Genomic DNA, 9,711 nt, shown 5'->3' with positions numbered 1-9,711 from the left:
ATTGACTTATAGGTGGAAGAGTGGTAAGGGTAGGCAATGGGGGTCAAGTGACTTGCCCAGGGTCACACAGCTGGGAAGTGTCTGAGGCCGGATTTGAACCTAGGACCTCCCGTCTCTAGGCCTGGCTCTCAATCCACTGAGCTACCCAGCTGCCCCTGCTTTTGTATTTTTAACACTGTGGATTTAAGATGAAATATTGAAAATGAACATGTCATAAGACATTCACTAAGTCTAATGGATTTACTGTAAGAGGGAAAGTGGGACATTACTATGACAGTACAACATCTGTCAGATCTGAATCTGAATATTGGAGGATGACAAGGCAAATTGAAACAAAATTTTCTCAGCATCATTTGATTTTAGATAAAATCAGAAAATAATTTAGAAGAATCAGATTATAATTTATGATTGCATATTACTCAAGAAATATAAGATCCTGGCTTATAGTCTTATAGATGGGAAGATTTCCTACTCAAAAGAGAAATAGCACAAAAGGGAAACTGAGTCAATATGATCTTGATATTATCTTCATAAGGACAAACTCCCCATCTTTCCAGCAGTCCACATTCATTTGGAACTAATTGTTAACAGCTGGAGGTGAGAAGCATCACTCGTGTGGACCAACATTGGCCCTTTCACTTTCAATGTGGATTATTGATTCAGTAGCATAAATACTTTTACCTGGATTCAAATTGAGAGCAAGTCAAAAATGACAGTTATAAGAGGATCCATCTCACATGGTGAATTTCCCTCTTTATAATTTGGAACAGGGTATAGTTATTGTGGAGATAACAATAATATAAGAAATTGGGATTTCATAGCTATAATGTAATAAAAAATAATACATGGAATGCAACTTTTGTATTCACTGATTTCATGCCTATCACCCAAATTAAACTAACTTGAGATCAATATAGTTTTTAATATTACAGTTCAATTATGTTTCTGGGATTTTGTATTTAAAACTTTGGAAAACCAGGTGGGCTTTTTTATTTTTTTATTTTTTTTTGTATAGCTGCTGCTGGTGGTGTTTGGGGGAAGGTAAGAGGAAAGAATAAGAGGGAGAAAAAGAAACACAACTCTGGAAAATATTACATGCCGTCCCCTACCTCCTACCCACAAAAGATAGCAACCACAGTAATAGAAATCCTTTGAATAGGCCATGGCAATAGGATTCAGTGTAGTATGAAACCACACATCTATATGTACAGCATACACACAGCTATATTTCCATCTCCATCTCTAACTATATCTATATACCTATCTAGATCTATTCATAAATGCATATAATTATATATGATGTGCAGATATTATACACACACATGAAGTACTCTCTGCACAATTAATAATATTCTAAATACCATCTTATATCATTTTTTAAGCTGTGCCCTAAATCACAAATGTCACAGGCAGCTCACAGGCTACAATGCAGCCCACAACATTCCTGAGTGTAGCCTGAACCAGATTAAAATGTAATTGGGAAATACTTAACAAAATAAACAAAAACAATAAAACAGATAATATCGCATTTTAAAATTAAGTCAATATGCAGCAGCAGGGATCCTTATGTACCAATTTGTTTATTTTGCTTCTCTAAGTGACCAGAGTTGAGTATCTTCACATAAAAAGAAATTGTTCATTCAATATGTCTAGGGAGAACTTGCACCTCTGGTGTAAGGGTTTGGCTAGCCCTTTTCAAGGCTTCTCATCCACCTTTGGTGTCTATCCTCACTCAAATCTCACTTGTGGTATCAAAACACTGTAGCATGCCCAGCAGCCAAATGCCCAGTAATAACCTTCTTAGCAGATGGGCTAAACCATGTTAAGGGTAACCAACAAGCTTCATATTCATTGGTGAGCTAGGGAGATGTCTACCTCTAGTATATAAAGACATTCCAAGGTAGGATGGGGAGATGAGAACTATTTTTCCAGTATCCATGAAGGCAGATAAAGCAGACACTGTGGAATGCTTAGAACATGGTCAGACATCAAAGATGCCAAGATCATCGATCATCCACTCCATCCTCAGCCATTAGCAGTTTTGACTTTCACCTTGCCATTAGATTTTGATGACTCTGGAAGAAAGAGTGAGGCTGATAGCTCTGCCTTACTTAAATCCAACTCATGGGTAAGTCAAGAAATTACCTTTGTGATATCATTGGTCCTCTTTGAAATTGAAGGACAAACAACAGCACCGCCTAGAGTTTAAATTAAACCTATCTTTAAAAGTTAAAATAAATTACATAATTTCTAAATTTAAGAGGCTGAAGAATTTCTATTAAACAAAAAATGTATTTTTGATTATCATGACTTTCAGCTGCCAGACTTTTTTCTCTCACAGAAATTATTTTGAAAACTTATCTATAGACATAAATTGTGTAGCTCAAGAGTTAAGGGAGATGTCTTTGTTTTGGATATTTGAAGGTTTTGAAGATTCTCTTATGACTTTACCTTAAAGATAGAGTTTCTAAATAATGAAATGGTTTTCATTAGGCAAGTGAAGACCAACCAAATGTTATGATATTGCTACAATGTATTCAATTTTATATTCAACATAGGCATTTTTAAGGAGGTTAAATTCTAAAAGCTGAAAATGCTAGGTTTTCAATCCTAGATGTGCTTTAAAATCTTATAAATTTATTATTAATTCAAAGTTGTTTTTATAATACCAAAATTCTAAATTCTCCTATCCAAATATTTTGTAATAATTTCATTTTCAAATATTAGCAATAACAGACCAATTTCATTCATAAAGTTTGACATCTTTATAAGTAGAAAAGTAGAAACATTTTTTCATTTTTAAATGAAAAAAAGTTTTCCCCCCAGATACAACTTACTTAAACTCATCTGAAGCTTTGTAATATATTCTTCTTTAGAATGCAATGCACAATGAATATGTTTTTCCAGAAACAATATATACATATAATATTTCCTACCAGAGAAAGATTAAAAAGGAAAATATGTAAACCATCACTTCATAAAAATAAAAAAGAGAGAAGTGGATTGACTTGTTTCTAATAATTACTTAATGGCAAAAAATGAAAAATTATTGCATTCTGTTTTAGGAACTTTTAATGTAATTAAAAATGCTTAAAAATTCTACTGCGAATAAAAATACTTTTCCCACTGGGGAAGCAAGATAAAAGAGTAAATATACTTGACCATAACATAGGAGGTAAGCACAGGAAAACATTTATTCTATATTTCTACTGCTGTTATAGTCAAATTTCAGAAAAGAATGCCCCAAACCAAGAATTTCTAAATGCTCAGTACAAATATTCAACCTCTGCTTTTTTTCTCTTGGGCAATATAACCATCCATGGCAAAATCATCATAAAGTTTTATACACATAAATGCATAAACTGTTAAATAATATCAATATATCATAAATCTGATTTGAGCTGTTTTATTTTGCTTTGGGATAATACAGGTATTATCATATGCAATCATTTTCACATCCTCCTTGCTTATTTTTCAAAGCAATGATATCTGGGAAGAAAAGGGATTTCTTTATGAATTCTTCTCTTTTCTATTCTTTTCATTATTAAAGGGAAGGTTAACAAGTTGAGTTTGATCACTTAGATCTTACTGAAAAATTTTCATACTTTCTAAAATTGACTGCAGTTAATTGATTTTTGTCTACGAACCTACATCAATCCATGTAAACAGAAATAAATGAAACCTTTATATTTCTGGTTTATTAGGCCAAGAAAAATAAAATTTCTGTTCAGGTAAAGTCACAATTCAACTCACATATAAGCATACATAGATAAAATAAAATAAATGCTTTCCCAGCATCATTCACACATTTAGAAAATGAGACATTTTCTCAATTTCAGAAACTGACACATTCAGCAAGATTCATATGTAGGTATGTTTTTTTCTTATTCTCAATTACACTATCATAAGAATTAAAACTCCAGAGAATAATAAATCACATAAATATTGGAGTTCCCTTCCTGGAACTTACTCAAAAAGACCTGTCTTCTTCATAGATTCACATTGAATGATAGATAATTGGCTCACAGTCACATTGCTGGGCAGGACAGGGTTCAGTCACACTGCAGGTGGGAAGACTCAACTGAGATGAGAAGAAAAAACTGACCTAAGATCAGAAAACCAGTGAAACACAAGGAGAGAAGGGATTAGCTGAACAACAAACTCATTCTCTGTACAGTCTGTAACAGCTGTCAAACCTTTAAAAAAAACCATACACACATACAAACACACTCTGAGGACAGAAGCCACATAAGGAGCTCACTGATACATCATTTGATGGGGGTAAAGGGAGGAGGGAAGTTCAGCTCCCTGCAGGTAGAGAAAGATTTAGCTACACTGTGAGAAAAAAATTTGATGGAAGATCAAAAGCCAGACATACACAAGGAGATGAAAAATAGTTGTTTATTTTGTCTGTATTATCTACAAACAAACCTATTCTTGCTAGAAAGCCTGCAATGGTCTATAACAGCTCTTCAAATTTGGAAGGAGACACTTAAACATACCAACCCTCCCACAATAGCTGATGGAGGTAATAAAACAGATTCTCTCTTAGAGGATGCCAAACTCTTGCCAACACAAAACAAATATAACAGGACTCGAGTCAGCCAGACAGAGAACAGAAACAGTATAACGGGATTAAGGGCTTTTATGCACTTTTTAAAAAATCACAAAGTGAGGAATCCAGATTTCAAAAAACTGTGGACTCCATAGATGACATTTGTTTTTAGCTCCACTAATAGAAAAATAAAAGGAAGCTCTCTTACCTCACATCTGCTACTAGGAAGAATAGTGGGAGAAAGAGAAGAGCCCATTGTTTCCCATCTTTTTGTTTTTAGGACATTCCGTTTCTGATATCAGAATTATCATGGCAAGAAAACTCATTTTAATTTATTCTATACACATGCTGTTTATACATAGCCATTTCCATGTTTCCTCCAATGGACTGAGAGCTCCTTGAGGACAGGGACTATTTTGGCATTTTGTTGTACTCTAGCACTTAACTCAGGGCATAATACATATTAGGAATTTAATTAATGTTTGTTATTGCCTTGATTAATCAATAAAAGTCTATTCTGTACATGGTTACAAGCCATGGCAGAGAGAGGAGCATCAGCTAACCCATAGGGATATGTGTCTATGGGGCAAGTGGGTTTCTGAATATGAGCCACTTATTACAAGTATATATAGTACCCAGAAAAAATACATTGTCATGCTGGGTTCACAACTGGTCAACCACCTGTCGTGGTGGAGGGAGAGGGGGTGCAGTTTGTTGTGTTTAAGAGAAAAAAATATAGACTTTCTAATCTAAAAGTCTGTTCTTGCTCTCAGGGATCTTAGATGGGGTGGATTCTGTTTGTCTTTCAGTTGTACTGACATAAGAAGTAGGATAAATAAAGGCAAAACATAAGGGTTAAATGCGACTGCCTAGTTACACTTGAAATGGAGGTTTATTCTAAAATGGCATTACTCATGTGGAAAAAAGGGAAATATGGTGCTCCCCATTCTCTGCCACCACAGAGGATTTTTTCCTAAGACTTTCATGAATAATACTCATTAGCTAGATGTTATAAATAAATCTGAACAGCAAATTAGATGCAATATTTTTTTAAATCCAAAAGTGGCAAGGATTTCTATACTACTTGAAGTAGGTAATCATTCTTTTTTAAATTAAGACTTTATTATCTCATTTCTATGAACTATAATTTGACCATTTGTACTATGTACCTTGGAAAAACAAGAATACTCCAAGAATCTATGCAGATGAGTGTATCTTTGAGCTTAAAAATAACGATATTTTAAAATGCTGTACAGAAATGAAATTGATTATATGCCCAGTTCTGAAAACCTCAGTCCTTAAAGAAATTGTAAATAAATAAAGGTAGTAAATTCATCTTAATATTATATTTAACCAGTGATGTCTTATGATATGCCTTTTAATCACATAGCAATTTAGATTAATATTGAAATATTAAATTAAAGGTCAATTCCAATGCTTTGTTCAAACAACTTTGTGATATATGTACATATATTTTTATAAATATCCAAGTAACATCATATTTACTGGAGAATTATAGTGTATATTAGCTTCAAAGTAGAGGGTCCTGTTTTGCTATTGCTCATCCTTTATTTCAAAGAGTACCAATGACATCACAGGGTGATGTGTTGACTTGTTTATGAATTGAATTTAAGTGAGGCAGAGTTGTACAAAGGTATCAGTCTCACTCTCGCTTCCAGAGTCATTGAAGTTCACTGGCAAGATAAAAAAATCAGAATGTATAGGAATGGGCTGGAAAGGATGACCTTGTCATCTTTGATGTCTGCCCAAGCTCTAAGCTCTTCACAAAACCTACTTCAGCCACTTTTATGACCATTGGAACAAATTGTTTTCATCTGTCCATTCTGCTGGGGGGAAACTTCACATGCTTGGGGTAAACATCCCTCTAAGTCACCAACAGGTTTGAGGGTTCTTGGCTACCCTAAACCTGCCAGATTAGTTTTACTGAGGTGTGTCCATTGTGCATGCTCTAGCTTCTTCGAGCTACAAGTGGGAATGGGTGAAAGGTATTTACCAAAGATGGATGAGCAGTCTTGAAAAGGGTTTGGCAAGCCCTCACACCAGCGGTGCTAGTCTTCCCTGAACACCCCATGTCATCTAATGAGAAGAAGGAAGGAACAAGAAGGAAGAAAGGAGTAACTTAGTTATTACCATCATCATTATTTTAATTGTTATTATCATTGCTGCTAATAGCTAGTATTTATATATCTCTTTAAGGTTTGCAAAACTCATACAATATTTCATTTATGACTATTTGTCTTAATAGAATAGTAAAACCAAAGAATATATGATTTGGAAGGTATCCTTTATACTTTTTTGCTGATAAGGAACCTGAGAGCCAGGGAGGTAAAGTGACTTGTTTGTGGTCAAAGAGTGGGTTAGTGGCAGAGCTGAGCCATGCTAACAATTTTTGCCAAATAGCAATTTGGCTATGTACCCCAATATATATTGGGTTATAGACTCCAATAACTTGGATCTATACTTTTGTCAAAAACAAGGTTACTATAATCTTTTCTTACTGTGAGTTGTATGCCTGTTCTGCTCCACTGATCTACTTCTCTATTTCTTAGCTGGTACCAGACAGTCTTGGGGGCAGCTGAGTGGCTCAGTGGATTGAGAGCCAGGCCTAGAGACTGAAGGTCCTAGGTTCAAGTCTGGCCTCGGACACTTCCAGCTGTGTGACCTTGGGCAAGTCACTTGACCCCTACTGCCCACCCTTACCACTCCTGGGCCAAGGACCGTCCCTAGCCCGGATGAAAAAAGGAGGAGGGTTGGGCGTGGGGCTAGCAACCCCACCCTGTAAAAACTACATCTGCTAAAGAAACTGCAACCTAAAGTGGGGGCAGCTGGGCTAGCTCAGTGGATTGAGAGCCAGGCCTAGAGACGAAAGGTCCTAGGTTCAAGTCCGGCCTCAGACACTTCCCAGCTGGGTGACCCTGAGCGACTGTGTGTCCCATTGCCTACTGGTTGTGGCCCTTTGCTCCTAGAATGGAGTCCCAGGATAAAAAAAAAACAAAAAAAAAACAGACAGTCTTGATAATTAATGCCTTAGAATATAATTTTAAAACTGGTACTACTAAATCTCCTTCCTTTACATTTTAAAAATGATTTTTTTGCTATTCTTCAACTTTTGTTCTTACAAATGAATTTTATTTTTATTTTTCTAGTTCAATGAAATAATTTTGGGGTAATTTGATTTGAATGGCATTGAATAAGTAGATTATTGATAATTTGATTGGTATAGCATTTTATCCAACCATTTTGGAGAGCAATTTAGAATCACACCCAGAGAGCTATAAAATTGTTTATATCCTTAGACTCAGAAATATCATTGCTTTGCTGAGTCTATTTCCTAAGGAGATTAGGGAAAAAGGAAAAGAACCTAGATGTTCCCAAATATTTATAATGGTTCTCTTTGTGGTAGCAAAGAACTGAAAATCAAGGCTATATCCCTCAATTGGGCAATGGCTAAACAAATTGTGGCATATGGTTGTGATAGAATACTACTCTGCCATAAGAAATGATAGGCAGATTAAGTTTTGAAGTAAATTGGAAAGAACTACATGAGATAATGAAAGGGAAAATGAATAAAGCCAAAAAAATATATACAACTATAGATTTAATATCTGAAGAATAACATCTGAATGTTCATCTCTAGAGCATGAACTGAGAAATGGAGACATGAAAGACTATCTATTTTGCTAGATGTTGCCTTCTATGGTGTGATGAGGAAAAAGAGGGACTGAATAAAAATAAATAAATAAAATACAATATAAAAAGGGTACTAAACAAAGATGAAAAAAATGGAAGCCAATCTGAGGAAAAAGTAGAGTGGAGCAAAAATGGCCACTGGACCTTTCCCCTTCATAGTTCTGCATGGATTGAGAGCCAGGCCATGAAAGTGATCTGGTTTCCTCAAAGTGTAAGTCACTAAAGGATATGAATAAATGATTTTCAAAAAATGTCAACCTATAAATCATAACTTGTTTTAACTAAAACCTGAGATATTTTGCAGACTGTTGCATGCATGAAGGGAAATGTTGTTCTTAATTGGTCAAGAGAATGCTGAGTATAATGCTGCAGACCCACATATGGGACTTATTAAATTGATCTCAGAGACATTCTTCAGAGACATATGTGGAGAGAGAAATTGCAGTTGTGGAGACAAAGCTGGTTCCCCAGTATGTAACTGATTTCCAGCTTTTCTCCCTAGAGACTATGAAGATAGGACTTGACAGACAAGACATAAAATCCCCAACTTCTTGTTACTACTGTTTTGTTTAGATAAATAGGTGAACTAGCTATTTGCTATTTGTAAACTAGAGTTTGGTGGGAAGGAGCTAAGCTGGAAAATATAAACTAAAGGTTTTTCTAACCTCTGAAGAGCAAGTAGTTAAATGATTTTTATTCTCTGCCTATTATCCTTTGAATTAGCAATGAGTAGGGAGGGGGAGAGATAGAAAATAGATGCAATTCTAGCTCTATCCCTGTTTCAAAGACAGGAGGAAAGAAAGTCCACCTCCTGGAATCTTCCTGTCTCTCCTTCAGATAGTCTATTGAGGATACAAGTATTGCCACTTACTGTCTTCCTCTCTACAGACATGGACCATGTCTCATATCATATGCCTCCCAAGACAAATGACTATATATTTCAAGATCTCATGTAGACACACAGAGGCATATCTAAGTTATAGAACCACAAGAAAGAGTATGATAAATCACTGATAATCAGAGAAATGACAATCAAAACAACTCTGAAGTTTCACTTCAAAGTTAGAAAATTTACAAAGACAGCAAGAGATTGGAACAATCAATGTTGGAGACATTGTAGAAAAATGGAATACTAACGCATTGTTGGAAGAGTGAGTGATTGTTCATATAGGGGGCCAGCCTCTATATGATTTTTTGGGGTCCTGAGTGGTGTTGGTGGCATAGGATGGTTAAAGCAGGAGAAAGAAAATGAGAACAACTAGACTAGTGGTTAGCCCATGCTGTTCTGAATTCTGTGGGCTTGGGAGTTTATTATATACTGATTTCAAACAAAGAACACAAAAAGAGTTACAACAGTGAAGGGGTAACAAATCACACATAACTCATTGAAGTCTAAAGAGTAAAGGTGCAAAGACAAATGGCCAAATTCCAACCACCAATTTAGT

The sequence above is a fragment of the Gracilinanus agilis genome, chromosome 2 (genome assembly GCF_016433145.1).
Source record: "Gracilinanus agilis isolate LMUSP501 chromosome 2, AgileGrace, whole genome shotgun sequence".
In the NCBI taxonomy this organism is placed as follows: domain Eukaryota; kingdom Metazoa; phylum Chordata; class Mammalia; order Didelphimorphia; family Didelphidae; genus Gracilinanus; species Gracilinanus agilis.
This window is presented reverse-complemented; position numbering follows the sequence as displayed.